Source organism: Cupressus sempervirens, chromosome 8 (assembly GCF_028749045.1).
Source record: "Cupressus sempervirens isolate cs-2001-9-10 chromosome 8, ASM2874904v1, whole genome shotgun sequence".
Classification (NCBI taxonomy): domain Eukaryota; kingdom Viridiplantae; phylum Streptophyta; class Pinopsida; order Cupressales; family Cupressaceae; genus Cupressus; species Cupressus sempervirens.
This window is the reverse complement of record NC_143125.1, coordinates 546,956,357-546,976,632: the sequence shown is the minus strand read 5'-3', so window position 1 is coordinate 546,976,632 and position 20,276 is coordinate 546,956,357.

Sequence of the window (20,276 nt, the reverse complement as noted above, 5' to 3'; positions counted from 1 at the left end):
TATCTCGCACGAGCTCCGAGATATGCCCCGTCAAAGATTGCAGCCTTGTGGCATTTAGTGACCCTTAGGGACATTCCAGTTGAGCATGCCTGAGAATGTTCGAGCACTAAAGGGTACAAGATGAGGCTGGGGATAGGGTTTACCCAGCCACCCAGAGCTAATGGAGTAGACAGTTTGATCTCACGATGAAAGATGAGAGAGATTTGGCAGTTGGCAACTTTGTACTAGCCAACACTGCAAGTTTCAACATCACCCGAGATGGAGTTGTAGAATGAAAATGGAATGTAGGAACTAGAATCTCATCCATATCTCGCACGAGCTCCGAGATATGCCCCATCAAAGATTGCAGCCCTGTGGCATTTAGTGACCCTTAGGGACATTCCAGTTCAGCGTGCCTGAGAATGTTCGAGTACTGAAGGGGAAAAGATGAGGTTGGGGATAGGGTTTACCCGGCCACCTGGAGCTAATGGAGCAGACAGTTTGATCCCACAATGAAAGATGAGAGAGATTTGGCAGTTGGCAACTTTGTACTGGCCAACACTGCAAGTTTCAACATCACCCAAGATGGCATTGTAGAATGAAAATAGAATGCGATCTCCAAAAAGTGAGAGAGGTTATTGTAGGTCTCTGCAACACAGTCCTATAGGAACTAGAATCTCATCCATATCTTGCACGAGCTCCAAGATATGCCCCGTCAAAGATTGCAGCCCTATGGGATTTAGTGACCCTTAGGGACATTCCAGTTCAGCATGCCTGAGACCATTCGAGCACTAAAGGGGACAAGACAAGGTTGGGGATAGGGTTTACCTAGCCACCTGAAGCTAATGGAGTAGATAGTTTGATCCCATGACGAAAGATGAGAGAGATTTGGCAGTTGGCAACTTTGTACTAGCCAACACTGCAAGTTTCAACATCACCCGAGATGGCGTTGTAGAATGAAAACGGAATACGATCTCCAAAAAGTGAGAGACGTTATTGTAGGTCTCTGCAACACGGTCCTATAGGAACTAGAACCTCATCCATATCTTGCACGAGCTTCGAGATATTCTCTGCCAAAGATATTTGAATTCACAATGTTTAATGAGAATATAGTTGAGGCTTGCTTTACTTTTCTATGTTAAGTTTGGATTTCAATTTTGGTTTCCCTACTTATCTATGTGAAAGTTCCACTTTCATAAGTAACATGGATGCAATAATACTAAATTAAGTATAGGTCCATGGTTCTAGAAGCTTCACATAGCTTCTCTTCAACTATGGATCTTGTAAGCATTGTACCATGACTATTGGTGTTGTGAGAATATACAAAGCATATATATTGTTTGACCAAATGTCTTCAATGAACATGAACTATATGGAAGAAGAGAAGACATGTTGCAAAGTCTTTGAAATTTTTCTTCAAGAAATGTAAGGAGCCATGGGTGATTCATCCAAATTATTTGGTAAAATAAGAGGAGGAATGAATCAACCTTGATGATAGAGGTAAATGCTGAATAATATTTATTTAATCACATTGTTTGAAAAAACTTTAATGACCTTTAAATACAATTGAAAGAAATGGAATTGATCTCCCTTACTCATGTAGATGAATAAAATTGGAATTTTAAAAAGAGAGGGACATCCACCATAAAACCATGCAATCATGCACTTCTTGATGGGAGTATCGTAAGTTCATTGTTAGATGGATATGCCAAATGTGGAAGAATTAAAAGGAAAATATGTTGATTGATTGAATAAAAGCATCAAACCAGTGTGATAACAAAAAATCAAAGTTGATTCCATAAGGTCTAACAATATCATATAATTCATTTATCAATAATTTGAAACATCATAAGCATATGTCTAATAATGTCATACATGAAATATATGTAAAAAATGACATACATAGAAAAAATTATACAAAACATATGCCCAATAATGCCATATAGGTGTAAAATGTACATCATTAGATATATACTCTTTCCAACTAGGAGAACAAAATAAATCCCTAATTGTCTTTAATTGCCAACAAGTGGGAGATGACCAGTGTATATAACGAGGTCTTCCTAACATGCTCACTAGTCCATTAGTCTAGAATCTTCTGTAACTCAACATGTTACAATCAAAATTATATATGAATAAATAACTATTTTATATAAAAAAATAAAATATATTTACACATAAAACTTAATATTTTCTTACAGCTAGCTGATAATTCCTCTGTATATACACCTTAGGGATACACTGATGGTTAGGAATAATAAGACCCTACAAAAACTATCAAAGTTACCACTCAATTGTGCCTATGAATTTTATATTGAATTTTAGTACTAATGAAATTTTAATGTAAACTCTTTCATACCTTAGTCATTGGCTTAGAACTAGTGAGTGCAATAAGGACTCGTTGATCAATACAATGATGAAGATGTAAAGGTATCTCTGATGTCAATAGCTGAAAATGATAATACATGAGACTCAATTGCAATTATGAAGAATACACATTTTCTTTTGTCTCCATATCAAATAAAATATTTTGGTACCTCTGTGAATGTAGTATGACATCCTTCATTTTATAGTGTTGATCCCAAAGCTACAACACTTATTATTTATTACACATGTATGTAAATCTGTTAAGCATCAAATTCAACACCTTTGTCTGCAAAATAATGTACTATATGTTAGAGTAATAAATTCATTTCCTTAGTAATTAAATTATATTGATATAATTACTAAGTTACTTATTATATTGATATAGTTTACTTATGATTCCTTTTGATTTACAACTAATTGAAATGATTTCCCCAATTTTCCATCTAGTCACTAGAAAATTGGATTTGTTATCTCTTTGTCTTAAAGAACCGGATCTACTAGTTCCTTTGGTCTAGAAGCCTTCCATTGAGATTGGGGTTTTGAAAGGTTCAAGGGTTGAGGAACTTTTTATAGAATATCTTGAAGAAGGAGAGGTCATGTATAAAGGTTTTGAGGAAGGCTAGAGTTCCATCCAGATGGTGTTGCAAAATGGCCAAGCGGAGGAGGAGGTAGAAGAATAAATAGAATAAATGTATGAGAAGGAGGGTCATGGGGGCAATGGATTCAAACCCACAACCAAGCTTTTATACCATTATACAAATTAAAAATTATAAGACTATGCCTTTCATGTGATAGTCTTGGGGAAGAGGTTGTAGCATTGTATTTGGATCCAATTGATCACTTTTTCTCTCTCTCCCAATTCAATCTAATGAGCCAACTAGATCTGCTCGACATTTTAATGTCTCAAGTATTGCCTCATGGTCTGACTCGTGAACTTTCCAAAGAATCTTATTATGTGGTTTTCCACCATATTTTATCAAGTGGACATTTGATGCGACAACAAAGTTTGAATAATGAAGAATCTTCCTCTCTGTTTGCCAATCCTTGAATAACCACAAGTTAGGATTCTTCATAGGATATTGTCTAAGCCATGTGCCTGTTACAACCACCGCACCGACATGGTACTCTAAACCTTCACCATCTATAACCGAGTGATCCAATTTTTGTTTGGCTTCAACACAATGACACAAATAATAATCTGTTCCTTCTTCATTGTCTTTAGGTGCAATAAGAGTAAAAACATGGCCTGCAGTGACAAATGTACAAAATGTGGTCATTAATTCAAAAAATACTTGGGTAAAAGTTATAAAGTTACATATTGAAATTACAAAGATATATAAATATATATATATATATATATATATATATATATATATATATATATATATATATATATATAGACACACACACACACACACACACATATATATATATATTACCAGGTTGCACTAAATCTGACAAGCGTTCAAAGCCAATAGATGAATCCATCTCTACCATTTCCAGTGCTTGTGGGGGACGATAGGTGTCAGTTGGGTCCAAAATTCGTATATCCCATTTGTCCACCCATTCAGTTGACTCACAGTCATCCCAATTTTCCTCTGCACATGATGGACAATAGCATGCCATTTTTCGTGTGTGGATACTCCATGAACCTGCATCAGAGCTTCTAAAAGAGTGTAACTCACTAGATCCTATTAGTGTGCAACAATCTTGAGATGGTGCAATGTTAGTATTATCTATCAACAAAAAAAATCTACGAACTGTAGACTCACCTTCCTTACCTGGACCCATTGTAGTGTTACACCATTGGATGATGGATTTTGCATCTATCAATATTGCTCCATCTTTGTACTTTAGTTCTTCACAAGCCAAAGCTCTTTTAATGCATGCGCCTGCACCATCATGCTCTCCCTTACCATGACCAGCCTCTGTGAAATTCCACATATATTGAATTCTACACAACCTGTGCATCCTGCTCAACCAATAGAACATCCGTGCATTCTTGAATTGAGATGCACAATTGTCTGACCAAATAATGTGTTGACAATATGATATGCCCTTGTTAGCCAAATCTCCATAAAATAGTTAAAAACAACCATGTACAAATTCTATAGAATGTGATCGATCATCGCTGATGTAAAAATGGTACTCCCTCAAAATTTTCCTATCATCCTCTATACTTGTAGGTGAATGCATGAATGTTATGTGAACAAATATAAAAACCTGTTGAGATGTATAATACTTTGTTTGCACCTCATTTTGTGGTTGTAGTGTGTAGTTCTCTACAAAATCTACAACCGAAACAATGGTATCCAATAGAAATGTATCCTTGCACAACTTGAATTGCAAATCCAACCATCGAGCTCTATGGGTATGCCTTGCATACTCGTACATAATCTTTTCACGAAAAATCTTCATGAACTCATACATTGGAATCTTTTCAATAACTAGATCACATCTTTTACCATGTTTCCCATCTTTTAGAGCATATGTCAGTGTCTTGAATTTTTCGTAATCTACTATTTCATTTCCAATTGCATGTGTGCTATCCATATGTTGACAAGTTGATAAAAGTTGCAAAGAACCACAAAATAAGCACGTACCATCCAAGCATGATGTCTTGTAAAATTGTTGGCCATCCCCTATTTCACATAAAATATTGGATATGAAATCCCTTGAAGATCTTGGTGGCTCTTTTATGTCACGATCCTGCAAAACAAACTGAGATGCAAAACTACGCATATGTGCCTAAAAACATCAAAATGGTTAGAAAATTCAATATGTATCCTACAACAACAAGTTGTGCATGTGTGATTTATTTTCACATAAAAAGGTTTACCCATCTCAAAAAATCTTTGACTTATTCGAATTTGAGGATACATACCAATAAATTTTGCAAAAAATTGTGTCTGAGTTGAGTCCAAAAAATGTTTCGCATGTGGCTCGCGATTTCGGCTACCAATCTTTCTTCTTACAACATCTCTTTGATTAGGAGAAACACATGTGTTATTTTTCCAAAAATCTTCGATCAATGATTTCAAGGCTTCACTAATTTCTTTATCCTTTCGCAGTAGTCTACCGCTAAATGTCCATAACTCATTTTTTCTTGGATCTTCTAATCTCTCACGCCTTAGCATGGCTCTCCTTAAGGTACCTCTACCAATTTTTAATGTTTTTCTTGTCTTTCTCATGAGTCGAGCTTTCTTCATTTGGCTACTTACTATTGTCGATGTGAGTACTCGTCTTGTGATATTACTATCTTTGGTGCGTGATTTAGAACCCACTTTGTCATAAGCACTCATTAGACTCTTTACAATATTTCTTTCATTTGAATCATCCATCATTCTTAGCCCAAGAATCTTCATGATAGGCCTAAATTTCAAATTCCTCATCATTTCAACAAATAATTGGCATTGACCTATAATATTTAATTCTTCAAAAAATAATCTCCACATATGATTAACTTTTTTTTGACAAGTACGCTTGCTAATCTTGTCAGGCATTGATTTCAAAATGTTAGTATCAATATCAATCAAATATTTTGGTTTTCTAAAATAAATTCTAGAAGGTGTTCTAATCTCTTCAATTCTCTCAACATTTTGAACATCAATATAAGGTTGAGTGTATTGCGTACCTTGAACTGAAGATGATGTGCCTTGGCAATAAGATGTAAAAGATGGAATATCACCTACTTGATGTGTTGATGTTGTGCTTTCAACATGACATGATGGAGTGTGTATATCATCGGATCTATAAATCAGTGTCTCTTCAACATGAGAGGATGATATGACTTCAACATTGGAAGATGGTGTAGTGGATGATATGACTCCAACATTCGAAGATGGTGTAGTGGATGATATGACTCCAACATTGGAGGATGGTGTAGCTTTACAATTCAATTGTCTTCTTGAGCATAACAATCTCATTTGTTCTCTTTGTCTTTCTAATTCTTCCTCCTTGTTTCTTTGTACTGGTGGTTCTTGATCCTCTTCAAAAGTTAATTCTTCATCATTGCTTAGCAATTTTCTTTGTTCACATAGTAATTTCATTTTATCTCTTTTAATTGTCAAATCTCTCTCCCTATCTACATTTGTTTGAATCTTTGGTTTCTTCCTTGGCATGATGATGATTTCTATATGTCAAATTATTCAAACATTTGAATTACTTAAAATGTATAAATTACAAATTATTCAATTACATATAAAAATTATAATTATTTGAATGAATACACAATATATATCAAACGACTTGTCAAATTTCTAACCATTTCGAAATAACATTTCATTCAAACATACAATTTTTAATGAATTCACTATATATTACATAACATATCAAATTATAATCAAATTTGTATCTATATATCGACAAACAATATTTAAAATAGACTGCACTAACTTTTTCTATTAAAAGAATATTCAAAAATTCTTCGAATCATGTATCCAATGATTGAATTTGGTGTTTGCTAGCTTCCAAAAGTGTTGAAATAGTGTTTGCTAGATGTTGAAACCCGTGTTTTCTGTTGGAATAACAGAAAGCATAATAGACCAAAAGTTTAAAATGGATGAAATGGGCCCCAAGGTTGGTTTTTGACCATTTTTTGGTGATTTGAGATAGTGTGTACGCACTATAGCACGTACGCACTACAAAGTGCATACGCACTATACGCACTATCTCAAAACACATCACTCCCCATCCTCCCTACTCTCTCTCCCATCCCCTCCCTCTCTCTCTTCCTACTCTCTCCCATCCTTTACTCTCTCTCTCTCATCGTCCCTCTCCCACCACCTACTCTCTCTACCTCTTTCACCCCCTCTCCTCTCCTATCCCCGACTCTTTAGATCTCTCACACACACTCTTATCCCCCCTATCTCTCTCCCTCTCCCTCTCCTACCACCTAATTTCTCTCCCCCATCCCCTACTCTCTCTCTTCTCTCCCATCCCCTAATTTGTCTCTCTTACACACATTCCCATTCCCCCTCTCTCTCCCTCTCCTGCTGCCTACTTTCTCTCCCCCATTGTCGTACTCTCTCTACCACCCCCTACTCTCTCTCACCCTCACACTACTACTACCTACTATCTCTCTCTTTCAAGTTCTCTCTCTCCCTCTCTACTCTCTCTCCCCCATCTTGTACAAGCTCTCTCTGCCTCTCCCACTCTCTCTCCCATCGCCTACTTTCTCTCCCCCATCCCCTACTCTCTCTCTCTCTCTCTCGTCTCCCATCCCCTACTCTCTCACACTCTCACACTCTCCCCCATCCCCTACTCTCTCTTCTCTCCCATCCCCTACTCTCTCACACTCTCACTCTCTCCCATCCCCTACTCTCTCACACTCTCACTCCCATCCCCTACTCTATCTCTCTTACACATACACCCCCATCCCCCCCTCTCTCTTTCCCTCTCCCATCGCCTACTTTCTCTCCCCCATCGTCGTACTCTCTCTCTCTGCCACCCCCTACTCTCACACTCTTTCCCATCCCCTGCTCTGTCTCTCTTACACACACACCCTACTTTCTCAAAACACATCACTCCCCATTCTCCCTACTCTCTATCCTCCCTACTCTCTCTCCCATCCCCTCCCTCTCTCTTCCTACTCTCTCCCATCCTTTACTCTCTCTCACTCTCCCTCTCCCACCACCTACTCTCTCTACCTCTCTCACCCCCTCTCCTCTCCCATCCTTGGCTCTTTAGATCTCTCACACACACTCTTATCGCCCATGTCTCTCTCCCTCTCCTACCACCTAATTTCTCTCCCCCATCCCCTACTCTCTCTCTTCTCTTCCATTCCCTAATTTGTCACTCTTACACACATTCCCATTCCCCCTCTCTCTCCCTCTCCCACTACCTACTTTCTCTCCCCCATTGTCGTACTCTCTCTACCACCCCCTTCTCTCTCTCTCACTCACACTACTACTACCTAATATCTCTCTCTCTCTCTCAAGTTCTCTCTCTCCCTCTCTACTCTCTCTCTCTCTCCCATCTTGTACAAGCTCTCTCTGCCTCTCCCACTCTCTCTCCCACCGCCTAATTTCTCTCCCCCATCCCTTGCTCTCTCTCTCGTCTCCCATCCCCTACTCTCTCACACTCTCACACTCTCCCCATCCCCTACTCTCTCTCTCCTCTCCCATCCCCTACTCTCTCACACTCTCACTCTCTCCCATCCCCTACTCTATCTCTCTTACACATGCACCCCCATCCCTCCTCTCTCTTTCCCTCTCCCACCGCCTACTTTCTCTCCCCCATCGTTGTACTCTCTCTCTCATCCACCCCCTACTCTCACACTCTCACACTCTCTCCCATCCCTTGCTCTATCTCTCTTACACACACACACTCCCATCCCCCCTCTCTCTTTTCCTCTCCCATCGCCTACTTTCTCTCCCCCATCATCGCAATCTCTCTCTGCCACCCCTTACTTTCACACTTTCACACTCTCTCCCATCCCCCACTCTCTCACTTACATAGATACACACACTCTTATCCCCCCACTCTTCTTCTTCTCTCCCATCCCTTACTCTCTACATCTGTCACACACACTCCCATCCCCCCTATTTCTCTCCCTCTCCCACTGCCTCTCCTACTGCCTACTGTCTATCTCTCTCAAGTTCTCTGTCTTCCTCTCTACTCTCTCTCTCTCTCTCTCTCTCTCTCTCTCTCTCTCTCTCTCTCTCTCTCTCTCTCTCTCCTCCCCCATCCCTTACTCTCACTCTCTCTCCCATCCCCTACTACTTTCTCTCAAACTCTCACACTCTCTCCCATCTTTTACTCTATCTCTCTTATAAATAAATACACATTCCCATTCCCCCCCTCTCTCTCTCTCTCGTAGTCCTTGTCCCACTACCTACTCTCTCCCATCCCCTACTCTATCTCTCTTAAATTCTTCCATTCCACCTCTCTCTCCCTCCCACTGCCTACTCTCTCTCTCTCTCTCTCTCTCTCTCTCTCTCTCTCTCTCTCTCTCCCATCCCTCTACCATTGCCTACTCCCTCTATCTCTCTCTCCCCTCTCTCATTCTTGACTCTCTCTCTTTGACACACACACACCCATCCCCCCTCTCTCCTCTTCCATCCCCTACTTTTTCTCTCACTTGCTCTCCCTCTCCCACTCCCTCTCCCACTGCCTACTCTCTCTCTCTCTCTCACTCTCACTCTTACTCTCTCCCTCTCCACTCTCTCTCTCTCTACTACCCTCTAGTCTCTCTTAAATTTTCACACTCTCTCCTATCCCCTCTCTCTCTCTCTCTCTCTCTCTCTCTCTCTCTCTCTCTCTCTCTCTCACACACACACACACACACACACACACATTTCTATTCCCCCCTATCTCCCCCTCTCCCACTCCCTATCCCATTGCCTACTCTCTCTTCCATCCCCTACTCTCTCTTGAGCTACTTTGTCTTCCCCCTCTCCCATTCCATACTCTCTCTCTTTCACACACATGCACTCCCATCCTCCTCTCTCTCAAGTTCTTCCTCTCCCACTCTGTCTCCCATCACCTACTCTCTCTCTCCTCCATCCCCTACTCTTAATCTCTCTCTCCCAACCTGTACTCTCTCTCACACTTCCTTTCTCTCCCATCCCCTACTTTAAATCTCTTTCCCCCATCCCACACTCTCTCTTTTCCACCCGTACTCTCTCTCACACTTCCTCTCTTTGCCACCCCTACTCTCTCTCTCTCATCCTATACTCTCTTTGCCACCCCTACTCTTTCTCACTTTCTCTCTCCCCTCTCCTATCCCCTACTTTCTCTCTATCTCTTTCATGCACACACATAGCCATTCCCCTATCCCCCCTCACCTAGTTCTCTTTTGAAACTTACATCTTAATAGTGTGTGCGCACTATAGTGCTTGCACCCTATAGCGTGCACGCACTATTTAGAGCTGAGGTTTAAATAGCGTGTGCACGCTATAAGGTGCACGTGCTATTTAAACATTAATCAAACCCAAGCCTAAGGCTTGGTTTTTCCTTGGAGATCCAACCCAAAGGTTTGGATTTGATGAACAGGCCTGAGACGTGTTTTTCAGCAAACATACAAAAAATGATTGTTTTTTCTTATGTGCTCCCCTGCAAGATTTCTCGTGGTTGGGTATCGATAAGATCAGGTTACATAGAATTATAGGTCTCTGTGTTAGCTATCTAACCATATAATTTATTTTTAATTTTAACTATTTCAAGCCTTTCATCTATAATTTCTTTTGAATGTATGTTCATTTTTTGTCAAAAACCACCACGTACTAATTGGGCTATAGATTTTAGCTCGTTCATCGAATTTTGTAACAATTTAGTTTTTTAGAAACTAGACTCCATTCTACACACTTTTAAAAAAAAAAGTTTTGATTTTAGATTAGTTTTCAATTATTTCTAGGGGGAGCACATAGATATTTCACATTTTTGGGATGTGTTTAGTTAAAAAATTCGTTAAAAAAAAATAGACATTATAAAATTACTCAAAAAATCTGGTATAAACTACATAGTGTTAAGTAACTTTTGACCAAAGCGATTAAAAATTTTCAAAAAAAAAGTTAAAATTTTAGGGGGGGCCACACTTTGTACTGTGCTATGTTTTTTTGGAATAAACAGTACCACTTTTTGTGGCCCCCTTTTTTGAGGACCTAAAACTAAACCATTTTGGAAAAATATTAGTAGTTTAGAAACTAGATTCAAAGGACTACGACTTTTTTTTTGTCATATATGAAAATTTTGAGTGTAACTATCTTCAAATTCTTGTTGAAGTTCAAAATTTGCAGATTTCAGGAAAAAGGTGTCCACTTATACCCCCCTTTTGGCACCACAACTTTGTGCACTTACCCAAATACAATCTTGAAAAAATACCTAAAACTCAAATACGAACTAGAAAAAATCAATAAGAATTATAAAATATCCCTAAAAATCATAAAATGTGCTAAAAAAAAAAAAAAAAATTCAAACCTTAAAAAAACCTTAAAATTTCAAAATGTCCTAAAAAATGCACCATAATAAAATCAAATATTTTTGAAAACCCATAATTTTTTTTAAAAAATCTACCAAAAACTTGCAATAAACTTTGTAAATAATCACTATAAATAATCATTCCTTTTGCTAAAACACTAGCACATGTAGACACATACCTAATTATTGCACTTTAGTGAAATCATGCTTTAACAGATGAACTAACCAATCACGTCAACAATCAATCATATCAAACTTCTCATATAAATTTTTAAAATATCAACTAGTCCTTTATCAACATGCCATGTGTCTTAGATAGGATGTGTCCTTCCTAAAACCAGATAAATTGATCATTATCAAAAACATAAACACAAACTATCAACTTTGACAATAAGATTAGAATGGTTGTGGGTAGGCTTACTTGGTTTAGTGAGTCTTATCTTTTATCGATTTATTTTTCTTTTGTTGTTTGCTTGTGGAGTGTTTTTCAAAATATTTTGGGGCACGTATATCATATGCTTCAGGATGGATGAAAATATTCCTTGTGAGCAATGTGTTTGTTTTTATGCAAAGGGATTGCATTATTGCTCTAGCTCTTTATGCCACAATGCATTGCATCCATTTACCATATTAAATAAATATCTCATCACATAAAGTATACTTATGAAAACAAGATTCACCATTCACTAAGTCTTCTTCGTCTCATTTCCTATTCTTACTAATATTTCTTCTCTTAGATCTTTCTCATCATTTTCTTACTTTTTGAAACATTGTCCTCGAGTTAATTTCTTGCCCAATTTTTTCAGGGGGCACCCTACCTCCTTTTAATTCATTGGGCTATTGATGTTTTTCATTATTATACTTAGACACAATGCTCATAATCACATTGAATCAAAGAGAGGAAAAAAGTAGATGCTCGAAAATGGTTCACGCCTATTATTTCATCACCTTTACATTTTAACTTGTCCCATTTTCTCAATTCACTAACTTTGATCTTTTGGCCAACTTGATCATCATTTTGACTTGTTTCTCAACATCTTTCGATATATTTTTCATAATCTTCAACCCTTTTCAATTAAATGCAAATCATCTCATAATAAATTTGAAACAATTTTAATGTCATCATCTTATCATCATGATTCTTTTTAGGCATTGTTACATTCTTTAGTGCCTTATAAACATTCATTAGTTCATGTCATGTGTCCTTAACATGTCATCATTTTATCAATTCGATCTTTGGCATTGTCATGTCCCTTAGTGCCTTGCCATCATTTTTCATCAATTTTATCCTTCAAATTGTTGAGTCCTTTAGTGTCTAATAATTTCCTTGTCTTATTAATTTAATAGCATTGATAGAGTATATTGATGTTATTTCGATCAACCCTGTTAATCAATTTTGATCAATCATGTGGCATTTCCAATGTTCATTAATTGTCATATTTTGTCAATCCTTGTCATGTTTCCTTAACAAGTCATCATTTTGTGTCAATCAATCTAGCATCATTTATTTCATCAATTTTATCCTATTCTACATCATTACATGTATCTGCAATTTTATCACGATCCTTCAATAGGGTTACTTCTTGTATTTATTTTATCATTTGGACAATCATTTTTTTATTTTTCCTGTAGGGATAAATAACCCATGCTTTATTACTATGTCTTTAATCATTTATTTCATCTCATCTTATTAATTCATCCTCTTTTATTAATCATTACCAATTAATTAATATTTATTAATTAATTGTTCCATTTTCACGAATTCAGAGATTATTTTAATTTCCTAAATTCTAATTTCTAATTTGTGAGGGATTTATAATTTTTCAAATTCAAAAATCCTAACTCTTACACATCCCCCCTTAATTGTACTTCCCTTCCTATTTTCTAGCTTCCACTCTTTCACTTTCAATTCATTTTCTTATGCCTTCACTTTTATTTTCTACTTCTACCAAATGTTTTTACATGTTTCTATGCACATCTCTTACAATTTGTCATAATGTGCCATTTAATGACACCCTTTCTAATTTAAATATTTTAATCATAGCAAATTTATGATTTGTGCAATTTAATTATGAAATTTTTCAATTGCACATCATTCCTTCCAATTTTGCATTTTGGCTCTTAAATCCTATAAATTGAGTCTCTTTGCACTTGTTTTCCTAACCAGATTCTCCTAGTATTCTCACTATCTTTTCATCTTGTAATTTTGTCATATCATCATCATCTTTCTATCATTTTGTAGGTGCATCTTGTCAAGATCAAGAGCTACATCAACTTCAACATTATGGAGAAGAAAGGAAAGTATAGGAGCTACATTTGAAATGGAGTTTTCTATTGTTTAATCTCTTTTTATTTCAAATGGATTTTATGTTAGGATTTTTTTTTTGCATATTATTTTATGAGATTAATGGATCTCTCATTTATGTAAATTCTAACCCTTTTTCTAGTCTTATTGTAATGCCCCTCTAAGGAACCCAAATGAAATTAACCTAAAGTTTCACTAAGTTTACTAAACATTTTTTTTAAAGATAACAATTATAAACAACAATAGACAATACAATGGAAGTAATAACATCAAGAGATAAAATAATAGTGGAAGCATTAACTCACATACATAACAACCATCATAAACAAATTACATCTCTTAGGGCTTCGTGATGTTGAATCACATTTAAGTTTATTTAATACTAAAATCAATATATAACACATTCACATTAAATAACAACTACAAGTACAAATCCATTTAAATAATATACAATTATCTCGAATGCCACTTGGTAATAATCAGAATGCACAATCATCCACTGTACAGGTCACAGGGTATGAAAGGCTGAAATAATATACATCGTGAAATAAATTACATCATCTCATAGGATCTATGAAATCAAATACAATACAGTTAGAGAATAACCATCCATCATAGTAATAGAAGATTAGATAGAAAGGAACATCTTCACAAACACATCTAGCAACAACATTCAACGATCGGATCTCAATGGTATAAGAAAAAGCACTACCACTCGACCTTGTGGAACCTAAATGGCCCACTCCCACCACATTAAGGAGATAAACTCAAGTCCCAAACAGGATAAAAAAAACATAGTCAAAACCAACATCTAGGTTCAAGGAATCACCTGAAAGCAAACTATCTCAAAGGGTACCAAGATACAAGTATCAACTAATCCCAAAGGCAACACTGACATGTAGGAAATCTTTTATGCAAGTGGGCAGGTGTCATCGCATGAGCCAACTCTAAGGTTACCCGACAGTCTTTTAATACTCTAACCCCCTAGTGTCTCTATGTGGCGTTAGTATCCTTTCATACAAACAAGGCATACTAACAAGTCAGCTCTAAGGTTACCCTAGTAGTATTTCAATACTTTGTCCCACTAGTGACTTTTTGTGGTACCAATATCTTATTAATTCATTTTAAACCCATTTAATGAAATGTTATCACTTATTAAAATAACCTACAATGGGTTACCTGTTAGCCTCTTTAGGGCCTCAGCCTCCATTGCAAGCCACTTCCCAACATGACATACATATAACCTACCCTAAGTTCAACAAAATAAAAAGATCTCAAATGACCATAAACCACACATCAATTTTTAAACAAGCAACTGGAACGTATTGAAATATTATTGATCATAATCACAGATTCACTAATACGATCATCCTAACAGGACTGGTCCAAAATCAAATCTGTGACATCACATGACATCACCAAAACAAATCACAATATCACCTCAGTCCTATACAAGCAATTGGAAAAAAATCCAAAGATAACTAATCGAAGACTCAAAGGTTATACTAGAAAGGCCATATCATTCACTTCAATTCTACACAAGAGAAACTAGAAGGAAATAACAAAACATCTGATCAACTCAACATAGAGCACACATGACACATCATCATGGTTGGGTATAAAAGATCGTAATCAAAACATCAACATGACATCACATAACAAAAACCCCCAAGCCTCTAGTAACACAACCTGATTGGTCAAAGAACTAAGTCAAACCCAAACCCAACATACAAGAAAAATTACAACAAGCAGTGTAGTTTCATAGTTTTGTTTGGTTTGGAAAACACACAATTGAGTTAACAGTAAGGTTCAAGTTTTCATTTCGATGAAAGTTTTCAATACAATAAAGTTTATAAAATCCCCCTTACAACTTAACCCATATTCAATTTTAAATTTGATCACACAATTACCACTAACTCACAAAATTATCATCTCTATTAGGATCATATATTAATGTTAGTGAATAGATTGTCCTCCAAGAAAATGTGTGCAAATTTAACCCTAAATGCCCAAATGAAACGACAAACTAACACCAACAGTTGGATAGTTTATCATGGAATTGATAACCTTCCTCTGAATTATTATCGGGTACAGCTCCCCATACAAGATGTTCAATGAATTAAATGTGGGTGCTTTTACCAGAAAGCATGAAAGGATATCAAACATCTACCTATAAATACAGCGTAGATGCAGAAATCTAAACTACAGCATGAAAAGGAACTAAAGAACAACAGATGACGCAAAGTTCATTTTCTAGACACTGCTTGGCATAATAAAATAAAAATATATCTTCCATTCTCTTGAGAGAAATAAAAATCAGAGCCTTTAAATATGTTTGAATTGATAATGTAACAAGAAAATAGCGGTATTGAAATGTAATTAAGAGAAAATTGAGGATGATGCAAAGTTCATTATCAGTGGAAGGAAAAATACACCATAATCAAAGTTCTAGTATAATTAACCTTCTGTCTCCCTTCCCTGACTCTAAAAGATCATGAAATATCTTCTGCACATTACAACCAAAACACTATTTCAAGAAAGACAAAAACCCCTTTCACAATATTACATCAACTATCAAAATCCTATCTCTATCTCAAGCACACAGTTTTGAAAAAGAAAGGAAAGAAAAAGCCCATGCTCTGCCTCTCACAGTCTCTCAAGAAAAATAGAACAGTTTTGCAAGATCTCCTCCCTGCCTGAAGCTAAAAGTCTGCAGTTTGGAAGAAGCCAGAATGGAACCCCTTCACTCACTTGCTGTTGCCTATTTATCTTTTCTCTGTCAGTTTTGATTCCCCTTCACGTAACTATTTCTTGGAAGTCTTTATTATTATAAAATCATTTTCATGGAGACTTTTCAATTTCCCCTTTTTACTGTTAAGCTATCATCGACTTTTTCTATCTTCATATGATATTTAAACAACATTACCCACTAACGATTATATAATGTTTATTAAAACATTATAATATTATTTGCTTCTTTCCCAATCTTCATTCACGAACACCTGTCATCATATACCATTAGGTAACTTTAAATGGGGATTGATATTTAATTATATGAATTGCTTGATTGGGAGCACTTAGACAACTGACACATATTCCTAAGCACCATCATTATGCACATCTTCCAATTTACACACAACATTCTTTTCAGGGTTCTCTTAACTGACATGTAACTCCATCTGATAGACTCTCATGCATCAAATTCTTTATATAATAGTAGTGGCTTTCCCAATTCTTTATCATATGTCATTTAAGAGAAACCAAATCAACATTGGCAAGCAGTCTTCCATATCCTCTAAAGTTTTTCACCTTCAAACATTGAAACTGTGTCTCCAATAACAACAGTATCACCAGTGACTATACTTGTGCCATGATCAAGTAACATGTCCTTGCTGATACAAGCAGTTGAATGCGTATCCACAGTGAAGACCTCACTGATGTGACTTTGCAAAGCCAAAGTTAATACTCGTTGATATCAATTCCACAATGCATGTGCAACATGATATAATTGTAAAACATGATAACCCTTCAAATACAACAAATCCCAACATCCAATTATATTATCTTTTATTTTATGAGCTGTCACACGCTTTTCTTACACCTATCAACTATTTATCACACTACTTCTATGAGAATTGATTCTATTCTTTAAGGGAAGTAGGATTATTATAAATTGCAATTAATGCCAAAGTGACATTTCTCCAAAATTGATGAGAACCCGACCCATATTTAGATAGATAGATAGATAAAATTTTAACGTCCAGGAGGCTAAAAATAGCCTATGGGACAGCAAGACAACTCAAGCAGACTTAAGTAACAATGTTCGTTGCTTGTGTAGGATGATGATGAGTCCACCCAATTGCTCAATGTACTCTTCGTTGAATAGGTTATGCCAAGAACTGTCACATATAGTGTCCGCAAATTTATCTCTACTACTCTTGTAGGCTTCACATTCTAAAATAAAGTGTTGTTCAGTGTCCACCTTCCTAAAATTGCAGAATCTGCAAATTCTTTCTTCCCAAGCCTCCTTTGGCCTCTTCCAATGTCCGGTCTCACAACGAAGTTGGTGAGAGTTGGTTCTCAGCTGAGCAATAAGAATTTTAGCCCTCCAAAAAATGTTGGCTCCTATGTATGCTTTATAATCTGCATTAACGTTCATCGATGATGGTTTTATGCTATGAGGGGGAACCCGCGGCTCCTAATACTGGTGTGTATGCTCCTTAGCATATGTAGCATGGTGGGGTTGCTTCAATCATTACCATCACGACTTCGAGGATTTGCTTTCAATCTTTGCAAAGACTTTCATACTAAATTTTTTAAGACCCCATTTACCATTTCTCGCCACCAACAACCGATCATTTCAATATGGTTCTAAGTGTTCATTTGACCTTTCACCGCGAGCACTGAGCATTAGTGTTTGAGAATGATCTTTTTGTCCTGTATTAGTCCACAGCTTAGCGGAAGACAAGATACACGCATTCATATCCAATGGCTTGAGCTCAAGTAAACTACCACCATTTTGTTAATTGGACATCCTCTAGCAATCATACGCACATTTCTCAGTAGATGTACAACATGCAAAATTTAAAGTTGGTGCAACTATTGGCATTCCTTCACCGACATGCCAACGGGTAATGCAAAATTCATAGACCAAATGAGGATAATGTGCGGATTTAAAGTCATTCGGTGTAGGGGGAAACCTTGTTTAAATCTGTTTGGGTCAAAGAGTTTGGTTCTAGATGATCTTGATCGAGCAAACATATAAATTTTTCAGAGAACCCGAAAGCATTCTTACAGCTGTCTAGCATGTCCTTCAAAGTTTTACATATAGGCTCCAGCTTGTTGCGAGATCAATATGGTCTCCTTATAAATATCTCGAGTCCCTTTCTATTGGATTCCACTGCTACACAAAACGTGTTCAGGATATTCAATCAGATACTTCATATCCACCCTCGCTTTTACTGTAATATCTATTGACACGTCTACAGAACTCATTGAGTATGTGCTTGAAATCGTCGACTGCTGCAAGAGAAAATAAAAGGGATGAAACAATTCTATTTCCAATAGGCTCTCACCTGTGATTTAACTCATATCTCCTTTAGTCTAGATGATGCTTGTGGTATATTTCTCATTTCCTGGTGACGGGACCACCTGTTGGGAAGTATCAGATGCTTCATTGACATTCCATCAAATAATTACACGATGTCTCTATATCTTCATGACCGATTGCCACTTCAATCTTTTGAATTGAGGAACCTTGAAGATTTACCATGATGGTATTCTATCCTTTGACTAGGATGCCTCCCCAAGCTGATTCATATCTTCAAAATCCAGCTTGAACATTTGGATGGTGAAGACTCTGAAGCCCAAACTTGAACTTGTGACTTCAAATAAATTGAATCATTTTAAACTACTGAGAAGAACTCTGAAGATTCACTATGTTGGCATTTTATTCTTTGGTTGAGGAGCATCTCAAAACTAAGACGTCTGAATTTCTGCTCTGACCATGAATCATGGGTTGGGGCTGAGCTTTGAACCTTCCTGGATTAACACTTCTGCATTTTGAACCCAGAATCTGAACTTCGCTTGCATTGAACCTGCAACACGAGTCAATTGAACAATTGAACCACTTCAAACTACTTTGAACTGAGGTTCAAAGTGGTTCAAAGACATGAATTACAAGTTTTAAAACCATGCTCATATTGGGTACTAACAATTAAATAATTATTATTAATAATTAACTAGTAACAAATTAAATTATTAAATAATAAAACAAATTTCATTAATCAATTTCCTTCTAGCATCCTATTAACAAATTAATTAATTAATAATTAAATTAATTGCTAATAACATATCTTTTTAAAGAAAACACTTAATAAATTAACATACTTTAATAATTAAAAGAAAACTATTAATAAAATATATTAATAATTAAATTAAAATTTACATGAATTAAAATTTTAAATGACTAAAAATTTAAATAATTTAAATTTTAAATAAAAATAAATATGAATAGAGTATTGTTGTGTCAGTAGCAATACCTGTTGCATGCAAAACAATCTCTTACCATTGGCAAATACGGAGAGGGGGTGGGGGTTTAGTAGCCCTACCCCAAAACACTATTTTTCAAAAAAATTGTTTTATAGAAAAACATTACAAAACAACACGGCATCCTCCCATTTAATTTATTTTATTTTTTTTAATTATTCTTAAAACATGATCAAATACTCTGATAGGGAAACCCAAAAAAAGCATTCAAATTTACATGTTAGAGTTCAATTTTTTTAATCCAAACCCCATCTATTTAAAATATAAACGAATGAGGGTTTTAGAAATTCCATCCTCAAACATAGATAAGTTTGATATGAATATAAATTAAGATTCACAATAGGGTTTCATCAATGATATCAACAAATCTACAAATATCTAAGAACAAATCTATCCAAACACAAAGCAAATAAAAGATTGGAAAATGGAAATCTTATTGTGTAAATCAAACACAAGATTCTACTTGAATTTGATGTTAACATGTAAACACACAATCGCACGAAGAATGCGAGAAAACCCCTTTCTTCTGAAAACTTCCTCTGAAAATTGCTTCTCCAAATCTTGGTTCCCTGCAAAATAATTTGGGGCTCTAATTGTGCAATCATGCAAGGGAACTCCCTGATCAATTTCTTTTAATATTTTATTATCTTTTACATTC